The following is a 15,778-nucleotide window of genomic DNA, read 5'->3' as shown; positions in this document are numbered from 1 at the left end:
AAACACATTTCCTTTTCCTTCTGGATCCATAGCTAAACTACATTTTCCAGCCTCCTGTAGAGTTAAATGTGGCCCTGTGACAGAGTTCTAGACAAAGGAACTTGGCCTATAAAGCTTCCAATAGACTCAACTACATGATCATTTTCCTTCTGTAGGATGAATACTAATGTCCAGGGAGACCTTGAAAGTCATATGTTGGAAATGGCAGAGCCTCCATTAGCCTTGGTTCCTCACTGTGGCACAGGCCTCCACTGCTGCTACCCTGATAACTTGGAGCCATCTGCTCCTGTTTGTGTAAGCGAGAAACAAGCTTCTATGGTGTGGGGGCCATTATATACATTGGAGTCTATCGGTTACAGTGGTTAGCCACCCCTATCTAATACAAAAGGAAATGTAATGTTCTCAGGAGAGAACAGAACCAGAAACTGGAAAGCCATCAGGATTCAGGCTGGCTACTTTCACAATCTAACTCAAACTCTCTCCTCTCTATGGGACTATAGCCTTTTCCCTTTGTTTCTTTGCTCACATCTTCAATCTCCTTCTTCAGATAACTTCTCTAATTTCTTCATGCCTATAGTGGAAGACAGTCATTCCAAACCTCTCAATTTGCAACTCCTTCAAGAAAATAGCTACGACTGGCCCTAATTCCAAATTCCTTGGAGGAAGATTGAGTACACAGCTCGGGGAGCAGGCAAGCATCCCTTTTTGAATTAGCTACAGCTCAGCCTCCAGGATTCAGAGTAGAAACAGGGTCAAAGGCCCAACCTTGGAAGAACTGAGAGAAGAGGAGGTTTATCATCCATTGTTTTGCATTTTAAAACTGCACTAAGAGCAGCCAAGAGTTAATACAACAAACACAATGGGAGACAAAGTCTTCAAAGGGCCATAGGCAGAAATGTGCTTGAAAAACCAGTGGGGAAACACTCTAAATAACACTTCTTCTATTCCTTCTCCTCTTTCTTCTTCCTTTTCTCCTCTTCCTCTATGTATGTATGTATGTATGTATGTATGTATGTATGTATGTATGTATGTATATATACTCTACATATTCATCTACATGCATAAAATGCTGGGAATGGAACTCAGAACCTTTGGGAGGGAAGCCAGTGCTCATAACTACTGAACCATCTCTAATAGGGGTAACACACTAAAGTATAGACCACCAGAGAACAGAAAGACTTTAAAGAAATTCTAAAAGTACAAATTTGCTGGATTTGACTTCAACAAAATTAAGGATTTCCATTCAATACAGAAGACCATAAACAGAATCAGGAAGAATGAAATCAAGGAAAAAACTCTGACATGTAAAACTGATAAAGGACCATATATCTAGAAAATAGAAGAACCTGCCACTTAATGACATCACATAAAATTCACAGCAAAAGGAACCAAAGACATGAAGAAGGAACTTACAGAAGGAGAAGCTTAAGTGGCTGCCAACACATAAAATGATGAAACTCAAAGTAAGACAGTTACAGGTCAGTGGTGAGTTATCAGTACTAATGGGTATGCAAACTACAACAATAACCAAATGCTCAATTAGTGAGATAGGACTTTCTACCCAAGAGGATGGTGGAAAGTAGCAAAAGTGGGTCAAGGTATGGGAAAGCAAGAATTTTTGTTCACTGAAGTAAGAGTGCAAACACACAGCCACCCTGCTAAATGGCTTGCCTGTCCTCTGAGATATTATATATAGGCTGGATGATTCATTGGTCCCCGTCTGGTGGTTAAATCTGGGAGAAATTGTCAAGTATGTACAAGTATGTAGGTAGGCTGACTTACACACTACAGATCTGTGATGATATGCTCACTGTGATGATGTAGCAATGTACTTCAAGCAACTGACCTCCATAACTGGAAATGAAAAACTGAAATTGAATTGATGTATTTTATACAGACTTCATGTTTTTAGAAATTACATTGCAAGAAGAGTCTACAGACAGACTGGTAGCACATACCTATCAATACAGGACTTGGAGGATGAGGCAGAGGATTGTGGGTAAGGCTGACCTGGGCAACATAGCAAGATCCTGTCTCAAGAGTGGGAAAGGGAACTGAGGATATGCAACAGCTCATTGGTAAAGAGCTGGTCTGCTGTACCCAAAGCTCTAGATTAAATCCCCAGCACTGAAACAAGCAAACAGAGACAAGATAGAAAGGCAGAGCAAAGGAAGGAGACAGGAAGGCAAAGGATGCCTCAAAGACTCCCAGTCTGCTTTGCCTTTCTTGCTAGCTGAGAGTCAGGAACTTTGACTAAACTAAAAAAAAAAAAAAAACCACTATGAAGATGGCCTGCATAGAAAAAATATTTACTCTTCTAAGAGATTTCTCAAATAAGAGTGTTAAACAAGCTAATGAGCTATGGTCATATATCCCTTTAATTCCAGCACCAGGGAGGTAGAAGAAAGAGGAGGAGGAGGAATTCAAAGTCATCCTTGGGTAAATAACTAGCTTGGGTTACAGGAATTACAGTCTCAAAAACAAACAAAAAAGCAAAATAAAATTGGGGGACAGAAAGAGAGATAGTGATAGACAGAAGGCAGAACTAATAATCGTGCTTAAGTCCCAAACTTTAAATTATCTTTAACACTGTTCCTTTCTCATCTCTGAACTTTATTTTTCTGAGAAAATCTTACAAGCAGGTTTGTGGAGCACACTTATAATAAAAGCACATTCCTCAACCCTTACTATACAGTAAGAACTATTTTGACCTTTTTTTGACCTATGCCTTCATCTTAAAAGTACTCTTTTCTTATCTGTAAATATGCACCACTTACCTAATAAGACACCTTTGAATAAAAATCCTTTAGACAAAAAGTCAGGGCTAGGGATGCAGTTCATTTGGCAAAGCAGCTTCTACCATGCACAAGGCTCCAAGGCAGATCCCTAGTACTAGTCCCCCCCAAATGTGTGTCAAAGTATTTTTGCTTAATCTTTTAAACTTAGATATCAATAACATCATTTGAATAATGTAACTTTAAAAGCCACAAAACAAAAACCACACAGACACACAGAGCTAAGGCACTTAAACGTTGACTATCTTAAAAAGTCCACCTACACACTGGGCTTATAAGTATCTTTTCTTAGTAGATGCCCTTTTGCTTTATAAGATCCTGGCTACACCCAGTGTGAGAGTATCTATGTTGGAGCTTCTCGGGCTCAACACCCAATAGCAGCAATATGGCATTGCCATTTCTTGCTATGAATGGCAATATCATGTAAGTTGAGCACACATATAATTACTTTGCATTTCTTTCAAGCAAATACAAAAGTATAAAGGCTTAAAATAAAGTGATCAGAGAAAGTGCATGTGACCCGAGAAAGAGAAGGGCATGTGGCTTGAGGCTCAGGAGGTAAAGTGCTTGCTTTGTAAGCTTGAGGGCTGGAGTTTGATCCCCAAAACCTATATTTAAAAGCCAGGCATGGTGATATGCATTTGTAATCCTAGTGATAGGGAAGTGACAGGAGAGTCCCTGGAACTTCATGGCCAGCCAGCTAAGCCTACTTGGCATATTCTAGGTCAGTCAAGTATCTTATCTCAGAGAGAAGGAAAGAGGGATAGACAGACAGATAGATAGATAGATAGATAGATAGATAGATAGATAGATAGATAGATAGATAGATAGATAAAGCGAGTCCAAAGAAAGACAGCTGAGGCTTCCAATGCCCTCTAAATATGTATCCACACACTCCACACACATGTGCACAGGCATACTCAAATATATATATGGCCTAAAAAAAAAAATCTTTGTACTTGAAAAACAGACCATGAAGTGCTATGAACTGAGAGCTATCTTTAAGTGGACTCTGTCCTTAGGTGGAAGGAAGGGAAACAAGGAAGTTAGATCATTAGCTACAGGGCATGGATGCTGCCTTCTGCTATCCTTTGTTACCGGTGATTCCTTTCAATAATCTTCCTTCCCCTCTCAATACTGACTTTGGGTGCCATGGAAGCTATGGAAGAAACCCTTCATCTCCGGAGTGGGTCAACCCAAGAAAGGTGCCTTACATCTGTAATTCCGAAATCTGAGAGGCCAAGGCAGAAAGATTGCCATGAGCTTGAGAGCAGCCTGGATACCATAGTGAGTTCCAGGCCAACCTGTACTATAAAGTGACTGCCTAGCCACTGAGATTTACCCTCCCCCACCCCCACCCCAGAGCCCATGGCAAAGAAGTAAGGAGATAATTGACACCACATAGTTTCCTCTGGCCTTTCATACTTGCTGTGACATGGGAGCCCCACCTCCCAGCCCTCTTCCTTGCTCTTTTGTTTCTCTGTCTCTCTGCCTCTATTTCTATCTCTGCCCCCTCCCTCTCTTTCATGTGCATACATACACAACTAAGTTTAAAATGATATCAAACACAAAAATGATCTTAAATGCTTCCATTAACCTCTTGTCCCAATAATTTTATGAGCTATGTCTGTTCCTTAAAGGTTTGAAAAATATTTTGTTTTACTAGATCCTAGCACTTTTAATAAACTATACTTCTTGGTTAAGTTTTAATTTTTATATTTAAAAATATCAGTTTTATAAATGTATTCTTTCTTAAAATATTATATACATTTCATCAAAACATATAAAAGTAGCTCAAAGGTTATGTAATTTTTCTCTACATTTTTTCAAATTACTTCATTACTAATTCTGAGTATTTACATTGTCTTTAGCTTTCCCAGGAGTTTTCTATCAGGAAAAAAAAAAAAAAAACAGCTCTTGTATATATTTGCTAAATCCTTAACTCTAATTTTTAGCTTTCAGGATTTTTGTCTTTCTTAGACTTACTATATGTACATAATTTCTACCAATTAGTATTTTATTTACTTATTTTTTTTATTCATTCTAATATAGCATTAGCATTCAAGGATTTGAATTGCTGTGTTAAGAACCTTTAGCTACTTATCAAAATGAAATTTTGTTGCTTAGATGCTTTAAATTTGAATATATTATTTTATTGCTTTTTATTCATTATAAGATTTCAAACAATACAGGAATATGTAACAAAATTCTCTTCTCAATTGGCTACCATACCTGTAGCCAATTCTCCAATGTTACCTAGTAACCTGTTCTTTCAAATATTTTTTAAATAATTATTAATTTATTTTCTGTATATGAGTACATTGTAGCTATCTTCAGACACATCAGAAGAGGGCATCAGATCCCATTTCAGAGCCCATCTGCTATGTTTGATATTAAATGCTTCTGCTAATTACATGGTGATAGTCTTGGGCCTATCTTTCCTTTTTTACAGCTCTGGCATTCACCTCTGGCTCTTGAACCTCACTGCTAACTTGCTGTAATGCCTCTCTGCTGTTTCTTCCAAATCCTACTTTCTCTTTTATTGGGTCCTGTATTCAACTACTAGATTAATTCCGCTCAAGTACCTGTCTCATTAAGTCAGTTTCCTAATATAAGATCCAGGGTATATGCACAGTAGTATGCAAAGTCTTCCAGTCTCTACCACCCTTTCCTTAACTCCTGTTACTACTTAATGGTGCCAGCCTCACCTGGCCGTGTTTCTGTGTTCTTAGTCTTTCATTTCCTTCAGCAGTTGACCCCATTTGATGGGTTGCGAGCCACCATGTGGTTGCTGGAAATTGAACTCATGATATCATGTCTGGAAGAGCAGTGTTCTTAACCACTTAGCCATCTCTCCAGTGCCCTCTTTCAAATATTTTTAAACATATCAATACATATTACATTTTTGAAGGATCAAATGTCCTTTTTTATTTTCACATCCTTGCCTGCATGTGTTAAGTATTTCTCTATGAGAGATTTCAAGTTGTATTCCTGGGTCAAGGAGTATGACATGTTTAAATTTAACAAGTATTCTCTAATTTCACTCCATAAAAGACTATATGGGTTTACACACAGCAGTATGTATCCATACACATTCTCCTAGATCCTGGATGATCTTGATAAATAATCAATATTTTAATTTATAGTTTGATCTCCTGTATTTAGGCAGACCAGCTTTCCTTTCTTATAAACTGTTTTTTTTTCTCTTGCTATCCTTTTAATCCTTTTACTGTTGTTTCAAATTTTTCTTGTGCTAATTCAATACAAAATAAAATTTGTAGACATTTTACTTTTAAATTAAACTGAGATTTTTCTCTTAAATTTGTATAGGTAAACTATAGCATGCCAAAGCACAATAAAATGTTTTTTTCTGACTGGTGTGAGGTGAAATCTCAAGGTTGTTTTGATTTGCATTTCCCTAATGATTAATGATGTTGAATATTTCTTAAGGTGTTTCTCAGCCCTCCGAAGTTCTTCATGTGAAAAATCTTTGCTTAGTTCGGTACCCCACTTTTTAATGGGGTTATTTGGTTCTCTGGGTTCTACCTTCTTGAGTTCTCTGTATATATTAGATATTAGCCATCTGTCAGATTTAGGGTTGGTGAAGATCCTTTCCCAATCTGTTGGTTGACGTTTTGTCCTTTTGACAGTGTCCTTTGCCTTACAGAAACTTTGTAGTTTTATGAGGTCCCATTTGTCAATTCTTGATCTTAGAGCATAAGCTATTGGTGTTCTATTCAGGAACTTTTCCCCTGTGCCCATGTCCTCAAGGGCCTTCCCAAGTTTCTTTTCTATTAGTTTCAGTGTGTCAGGTTTTATGTGGAGGTCCTTGATCCATTTGGAGTTGAGTTTAGTACAAGGAGATAAGAATGGATCGATTCACATTCTTCTGTATGCTGACCTCCAATTGAACCAGCACCATTTGTTGAAAAGACTATCTTTTTTCCACTGGATGCTTTCAGCTCCTTTGTCAAAGATCAAGTGACCATATAGGTGTGTGGGTTCATTTCTGGGTCTTCAATCCTATTCCATTGATCCGCTTGCCTGACATTGTACCAACACCATGCAGTTTTTATCACAATTACTCTGTAGTAAAGTTTGAGGTCTGGGATACTGAATCCCCCTGAAGTTATTTTACTGTTGAGAAAAGTTTTAGCTATCCTGGGTTTTTTGTTATTCCAGATGAATTTGAGAATTGCTCTTTCTAGCTCTATGAAGAACTGGGTTGGGATTTTGAACCCTGAGATTTCACCTCACAGCAGTCAGAATGGCTAAGGTCAAAAACTTAGGAGACAGCAGGTGCTGGCGAGGATGTGAAGAGGAACACTCCTCCACTGCTGGTGGGATTGTAAGACAGTGCAACCACTTTGGAAATCATTCTGGCGGTTCCTCAGAAAACTGGGCATGGCACTTCCGGAGGACCCTGCTATACCACTCCTGGGCATATACCCAGAGGATTCCCCAGCATGTAATAAGGACACATGCTCCACTATGTTCATAGCAGCCCTATTTGTAGTAGCCAGAAGCTGGAAACAACCCAGGTGTCCCTCAACAAAGGAATGGATACAAAAAATGTGGTATATTTTACACAATGGAGTACTATTCAGCTATTAGAAACAATGAATTCATGAAATTTGTAGACAAATGGATGGAGCTGGAGAACATCATACTAAGTGAGGTAACCCAGTCTCAAACGATCAGTCATGATATGCACTCACTGATAAGTGGATAATAAACCTAGAAACTTGGAATACCGAAGAAATAATCCACATATTAAATGATGTCCAAAAAGACCAGAGGAGTGGCTCTTGGTTCTGGAAAGACTCAATGCAACAGTATAGGGGAATTCCAGAACAGGGGAGTGGGAAGGAGTTGATGGAGGAACAGGGGGAGGGAAGTGGGCTTATGGGAATTGCGGGGAGTGGGGACCCAGAAAATGGGAAATCATTTGAAATGTAAATAAAGAATACATCGAATAAAAAAGAAGGCAAAAAAAAGTTTTTTTCTGTAGACTAAAACTACTAATATATTATTATATATGATATTTTACTATTATATTAGTTATCCATCCAAATATCCTTGTTATTTATTTAAAGCTAAGAAAACTATTATTATGATTTTAACTTTCTATATTGATAATGGTTTTCATTTAGTTAAAAATGTCTATCCCAAAATTATTTAAAAAAATGTTAAGATATATTTTTTAAAAAGCAGTCTTTCTCTTGATACAAATAAAATTGATTTCATGTATGTAGCAACATATTTTTAAACTTTTTTTACTGTTCTAACAGGCCTTTAAAAGTGACATAAAATTTAAATCAGATGAGATAAAACTATTGCTTTACATTATTTTAAACTGCAGACTAATGATGCTGTTAAGATCTCTTGGCCATGAAGACTTATTAGACATGTACTTTGTTCAAGAGTCTACTGAGGAAGAAAGGAAAGGAGCCATAGAAAATAGAAATGAAGTTCCCTCGTGGAACATGTTGATAAAGATAAAGGGCACCATGTTCAACAAAGACAGACAACAAACAAGGTTATCACCATGGTTTCCATTCCTACAGAGATTCCACCTTTAAACACTACGATATAAACATTTCAAAAAGAAGAAAGTGCCAGTAAATAGGGTCAACTGCTAAAGGAAATGAAAGACTAAGAACACAGAAACACGGCCAGGTGAGGCTGGCACCATTAAGTAGTAACAGGAGTTAAGGAAAGGGTGGTAGAGACTGGAAGACTTTGCATACTACTGTGCATATACCCTGGATCTTATATTAGGAAACTGACTTAATGAGAAAAGTACTTGAGCGGAATTAATCTAGCAGTTGAATACAGGACCCAATAAAAGAGAAAGTAGGATTTGGAAGAAACAGCAGAGAGGCATTACAGTAAGTTAGCAGTGAGGTTCAAGAGCCAGAGGTGAATGCCAGAGCTGTAAAAAAGGAAAGATAGGCCCAAGACTATCACCATGTAATTAGCAGAAGCATTTAATATCAAACATAGCAGAGATTGGGAAAGATTTAGCTTCCTAGGAGAAGATAATGAAGGACTGAGGACTCATGGTTAGGGGGAAGCTGAGCTCACTTGCATCCAGACATTGGTGAAATACAGCTAGAAATGTTATTTGACTGCAGTCAGATTGAGCAGTAACTCTGCTCAACCCAAGTGGCAAAGTTGGAAAACTGGATGAATTCTTCTCAACCTCCCAAAGCCTGGAGGAACATGTATCCTCACACATATGGGAATGGGGCAAAGGGGAGACTGAATGATCAAAGACAAAAGCAAACCAATGTCATAAAAGTCAGAGGACAGAAAAGGCCACTGAAAGGATTGGAAGAATAAACTGATTAAAAGCTGGGTGTGGATATACCTATAATCTCAGCACTCACAGAGGCAGGGGATCGAGAGTCCCAGGGAGTCTGACCTGCCACTGTGGGTGAGCTGTGCAGTGAGACTGTTTCAAAAAACAAAAACAAAACAAAAAACCCACATGGTTAAAGACTAGTTTCAGATTTGTTTTCAGGTACGGCATATGTTTGAGATGGAACACCACATGATATTCTGACTACTGGCCATTTTAGACAGTAACAGAAACCAAAGTATAGCAGTCTACTTCCTTTATACATGGTCTCACTTTCCATAAGTCCAGTTACCACAGACAGCCATGATCTAAAATATTAATTGGAAAATTCCAAAATAAGCAATTCAGAAGTTAAAAAATACATACCATTCTGAGTAGTATGATAAACACTATGCTACCTCCCCTCATCCAGCCTAGTACATAAATGATCCCTATATCTATAGCACCCATGAGGAATAGCTAATCAGTTAGTATCCCTCAGTTATCAGGGTGGCTATGGCACCACTGCTCAAGTGACCCTTACTTTACTGAGTAATGGCCACAAATCCGAAGGGTAATAATGCTACCAGTTCTACTGTAGCATTGTTACAACTGTTCTTCTTTATTATTAGTTCCTAGTATGTATTTACTATACCTAATTTATAAATTAAATTCCTCATAACTATGTATATTCAGGAAAAATATATATACATAAACATATCTGGAAGGAGAAGGAGTGGAAGAAGGGGGTAGCCTTTTAACAAATGTGTAAAGAGAGCCACATCATATTCCATAGTCATGTATAAAAATAAAGAAAATGGACCTGTATTTCACATTATTCTAAAATTAACCTGAAGTAGATGAAAGACCTAAATATAATAGGTAAAAGATTTTAATTAGAGATATAAGTCTTTATGACCCTGGATTAGGTATATATATATCACCACATATAAAATATAAAACCAAAATAATAAAAAGAAAGTGATTTTGACATAAACTTTGCCTATAAAAGACACCATCAAGGAAATGAATATAACCCACTGAATGGGAGAAAGACTTACCAATCATTTAGCTGATAAGAGCTAGTATCCAAATTACTCCTAAATTCTTAACATTCAATAGTAAAAGACAACCTAATGCAAAACAGGCAAAAGGTCTGAGTGGAGACATCTCTATAGAACTCCACAAGTTCCTTAATCCTTGAGTCATCTCTCCTTCTTCTGTACATAGAGTTCAGGAGAGACTTATGGGGGTAAGAACAGAGCAGGAGTTTCAAAACCAACACGGAGTGAGTCCTGAGGAGGCAAGAACTGAACACACGTCCGTTAGAACCGACCCAAAAGGTTATTGCTAAAATTTATTTTAGAATGAAAAAGGTTACTCATGACATCACAGAGCCATTGAAAAACTAGATAATGCTGTTTTGAAAAGTAGAGAAATAATTTGGAGCATATAGGCTAGATGGTAAAAACAACTTGTATAACCCAATAGGGATTCTTCATTCTAACAGTTCATGTGTTCACTCCTGAACATTTTACAGCATGCCTGGCACCATGTCAGACACAGACTGAAGTTAAACAAGGCTAAGCCCCAGCCCTAACACATTTTCTGATAAGCAGCTACTGCAGCAGGGTCCCACTGCCTCAACCAAGTCAGGCTTTTCTCAGTTCTCTTACTTAGTTTTTCCGCAACCCAAGAAAGTAGCTATCAGCTATCACACATTAGTCGCTCAATGAATATTAACGTGAACTCTCAAACTGTCCTACTTTGATCTGTATAGGGCATTACTCTCCCAGGCTGCCTGGTCAATTCAACTTAGCCCTTCCCTGACTCTTGAATAGTTAATTCCTCCAAGATTCTGTCTCAACCCCTCTTTCTTTTCCTTTTGCAAATGTGTTCATTCTTAAGGAATTCATTGTAGTCTCCAAAATATATAGCTATGATCCTGACTTTTCCCTTAAGTTTTTTGTCTTATCCCCAACATCAACTGTTTCTTTTGTATGTTTATCACCTCAAAGCTGAAAATGAAATTCATTTTCACCTTACACACCCAGCCTTTGAAGATTCATTCTCTCAAACCTTGGCTTTGACCTAAAACCTCTAAAACCAAGGATGTACTTGAGTCAATAGACTGGGATCAGAACACGGAAGATGAAGGGATTCTTCTCTTTATACAGATAAATGGCCTCCACAGGGAAGCCTCACCTTCCAGAGCTTGGTAAACCAAGTTTCTCACAACAGAATAACTTCAAATGTTTTAAAAGTCAGCAACAATATAACACGTGGAAACTACTACTTAGAGTGATTTTTAAGAGAAATATATAAATATTCAGGTATGCAAAAGTATGAATGACACATCACATGTTCACACCTAGCACCCAGGGCTCCTGCTCTAACTCTCGGAGTTCTGTGTTCATACAGTCATTTCTCTCAACAATGGGAATATGCCCTGAAACTGCAGTGCTAGCCACTCGGCTGTGTGAACATCAAAGTATATACACAAATTAAGATGTGATGCCATCACTGAGCAATGTAATCTTATGGGAACATACTTTATGCAGCCACCATGGGCTCAACTTCTTGCATTCCCCTTCCATTTAATTCATTTGGTTTCTACTACTTTGTTTTCTGCTATTTGGCCAGCTCTGTCTCTCTTTCTGTCTCTCTGTCTGTCTCTGTCTCTCTGTCTGTCTTTGCCCCCCCTCTCTCCCCCCCCATCTCACCAATTTACCTAACAAGTTATTATCTATCCAGGTTGGCTGGTACAGGTCTCATGCACACAGTGTATATAATACCAACATATCAACACCTAATACATGACTGCATTAGTGTGCTTTTACATTTCATTGACATAATCATGGTTTGTAATGATTAAGTAATCATTAAACACGTAATTCTCGGGCTTGAGAGATGGTTGAGTAAGTGATCAAACCATGATCAAGAGCATTTGCTTCTCTTGCAGGGGACTTGGGTTTGGTTCCCAGCACTCCCAAGGCAGCTCATAAATCTCTAACTCCAGTTCTAGGAGATCAAGCACCCTTTTCTGGCCCATTGCAAACACTCACATACATAAAATAACTCTTATAAATATACATACAATATTGCCTTGAATGCTTGAACCTTTATAACATGAACAAATGGTAGTAGCAGTGGTTCAACACGTACTTAATGACACTGAACTGTTACCTAAATTTGTTTAAATTATAAGTTTTGTTCCACATACAGTCTACCACATTTTTTAGTCAGATTTATGTCTTTCATTTTAATATTAATCATTTTTGCTCTAAATATATAACCTTAGCTGGTTGCCATAAATTTCATTTCTTCTTGTCTTAAATATTTTACACATCTCAAAGTGCAAGCATTACTCTCAGAACATAACAGCCAATGCTGTGTTTTACTCAGTACTACCTGGCTGTCACTGAGATGGCTCCTCCCCTCTTCTGAGTTCTTCTTGCTTTGGTTCCAGGCTTCATATCACCTGAACCATTTTAACACTTCTTAGCCACAGTGCTTGCTACTGAAGACAAACAGTTTGGCATTAAGGACACTGGCCTTTTCCCATATTCTTCCCATTTCTAACCCTGAGCAAACTCACTGACTGCTACTGTCCAAACCCTTTACCAAGGCTTTGGACAGTAGCAGTCAGTGAGTTTGCTCAGGGTTAGAAATCAGCGCTGTGAAGCAGAACCTAAAGGCCTGACCACCGAAGACCATTACTGTGTTCTGGATCCTAAATACCTCCCAAAGGCCAGTGTGTTAAAAACCTTGGTATCAAGGGTTCTGCTTTTAGGAACTGATGGGACCTTTAAGGGGGCCTAATGGCAGGTCTTCAGGTCACTGGAGGTGTGCCTTTAAAGGTGATTGTGAGAACCCAGGTCCCCGCTCACTCTTTGGCTTTCTGGATCCTAATGTTAAGAGGTTTTGCCCTTCATATGTTCCTGCCTCATCACAGTCCCAAAACAAGCAGGCCAAACCAATCCAGAAGCTCCAAAACCAAAAGCCAAAAATAAACCTTTTTCTTATAAGCTGACTGTCTCCAATATTTCTTTTAATTTTTTAAAAATATGGCATCGTGCTACTATACTATACCCATACTACTCAATTCCCCACCTCTGTTTTGTTTGTTTTGTTTTACGTTTTTAATCTAAGAGTGATCAATACCTTGGCCCAGTAATGTAGCCATGGTGATATGTATAGCTTAGTTTGCCAATACTACTGACCAGCATCTTAAATAAACTTTCAGTTTATCTACCTATTCTCCAGATAAAGACTATTTAGATAACTCCCAATCTTTTAGTACTGCAAAGTTTTATGTTATGAATAGGATTTGTGGATCTTTTTAAAGATTTGCTTTAATGGGGTTTGTGGATGGCTTAGCTGTAAGAACACTTACCAAACAAGAAAGAGGGTCTGAGTTTGGATCCTTAGAACCCACCTAAAGCTGGACTCAACAGCCTGTGATTGTAATACCAGTAATCCTTTGATAAGATGGGAACCCAGCTACAGAGACCATGTCTCAAAGAAGACACCTCAAGTCCTCTGACCTGCACACATATGAGTGTGAGTGTGTGTGTGTGTGTATGTATGTATGTGTGTGTGTGTACATATGTATGTGTATGTGTACATATGCTACACACATGCATCACACACAAATAAAAGAAATGGATGAGGGCCAGTAATGGATCAGGGTACAAAGTCCTTGCTGACAGACCTGATGCTTGAGTTTTGATCCTCAGGATCCACATAGTGAAAGGAAATAACTGGCTCCTGTATTGTGGTACATACCTTCTTACTCACCCCTCCAAATAAAATATATAATAAAAATCTGTAAAGAAGCAGATGAGGCTATGCAGGTGGTGCACGCCTTTAATCCCAGTACTTGGGGAGGCAGAGGCAGGTGGATTTCTGAGTTTGAGGCCAGCCTGGTCTACAAAGTGAGTTCCAGTACAGCCAGGGGCTACACAGAAAAACCCTGTCTTGAAAAAAAAAAAAAAACCAAAAAAAAAAAGAAAGAAAAAAAGAAAAAGAAAAGAAAAAAAAATCTGAATAAAAATACTAAAGACATTAAAATTTATATTTTCCCAATGCAGAAAGTATCTGTGTAACAACTTCTGAAAGTACTTAAATATTCAATAAAATGTAACTTAACTCAATCCAAACAATTGAAAGCTTTGCCCATATTTAGGCTTATTTGATCATTAAGTTTTCCTTTGGCATATCACTTAGATTTCACTAAAACTTTAATGGCTTTCCAGGGTGAGTTTTACTTTTGCTTGTTAATAACCACCCTACTGTTTGCTGCTCATGAGACAAACAAACTCTTACACTATTAACAAAAGAGCTTTCTAAGAGTAGCATTAACCATCTGTAGCATTTCATTCTTGAACAAATAAATCAATAAAGAACTGGATGTGTTTATATTTCTCATTAGAGAAGTTCATGAAAGGTCTTAATGGGCAAACAAATCAATAAAGAACTAGATGTGTTTGTATGTCTCCTAACCACAATTTAAGAGCGGTCTTAATAGCCAGGTCCTTAAGATGCAGAAGCTTCTCCATGAACACCGCAGTTGTAACAACATTACTTAACTCAACATGACTTAATGTGCTCGGACTGATTCTTCCTCACCAGTCTCCTGCAAAGCTCCCATCTCCTATATCTTTCAGTGCAGATATCTGATGTTTGATAAGAAGAATAGACATGATAAGACATCCGTCTCCATACATTTATATACCACCACACAAGGTAAGGTATATGGTATGTGCCAGATAACACATATGGAAGCATTCTGTAGCTCAGAGAAACCAAACTCAGTGAGCTCTGCACCACTCAAAACCATAGTAGCAGAGACTGAGCTATTATTCCAGGGAATGTGTTTCCTGGGAAGTGGCCAGTAAGGAATTGCCCCTTTTAAGGACTAAAGTGAGGGGCTCATCAGACAACATAGCAGGCACATTCAGATATGTGACTGCCACAGCAGCAAAGGCTCCCAGCCAGTGCAGGGGGCAGACAAGACTCTGCCAACTCCAGTTCTAGCATCTTAGAGGATTCAACTACTTTGACATCATTCAAAGTCTGATTCAGCTAACACTACAGAGAGTGTCAGTTTGATCCAGTGTGATGTTAATGTTCCACAAAAGGTATTTACAAGGTAAACAGAGGGTCACTACTGTGACCAAGAAGAAATGTACACCCTCCTGGTGGCTGCACAACAGGAGGAGGAGCTATGTAGTACAAGCTCAGGAAAACAGGGTTGAGCAGTTCCGTTGTTTGATTGTTTGGTTTGTTTTTTGTTTTTAAACAGGGACTCAATTTCACAGCATGAAATCCTAAGAGGAAAGCTCTTAGGCTGGACATTTCAAAAAGTCTCAGCAGGCAGGAAAACAAGATGGAAAAGTAAATATAACTATAAAGTGAAGTCAGCAAATAAGGCCTTGTAAAAGGTCAGAAGGACAAACACAGAAGCAATCAGCATGAATGACTCAGACTTCCAAAAGCTGGGCAAGGAGGCAAGTCAAGACCTGCAAAAAACACCAGCAAAAGAAACAGCATTCTTAGTGAGGTTTAGAGCAGAAACGGAGCTTGCTTGGTGATAGAGTGATTCATAGAAAGCAAAATTTCTTGGCCCTTGCTTTCT

At 38.3% G+C, this 15,778-nt stretch overlaps 1 protein-coding gene across 2 annotated transcripts in view; it reads right to left on the bottom strand.

The window, feature by feature from the left end:
* Nucleotides 1-15,778, bottom strand: part of Ric3 (RIC3 acetylcholine receptor chaperone) — a 50,210-nt gene that overhangs the window by 23,512 nt on the left and 10,920 nt on the right. The window lies entirely within an intron of this gene.

Source organism: Apodemus sylvaticus, chromosome 1, assembly GCF_947179515.1.
Source record: "Apodemus sylvaticus chromosome 1, mApoSyl1.1, whole genome shotgun sequence".
NCBI classification, from domain to species: Eukaryota; Metazoa; Chordata; class Mammalia; order Rodentia; family Muridae; genus Apodemus; species Apodemus sylvaticus.
The sequence above is the reverse complement of the archived record's forward strand: the minus strand, read 5'-3'. Positions and strand labels throughout refer to the sequence as shown.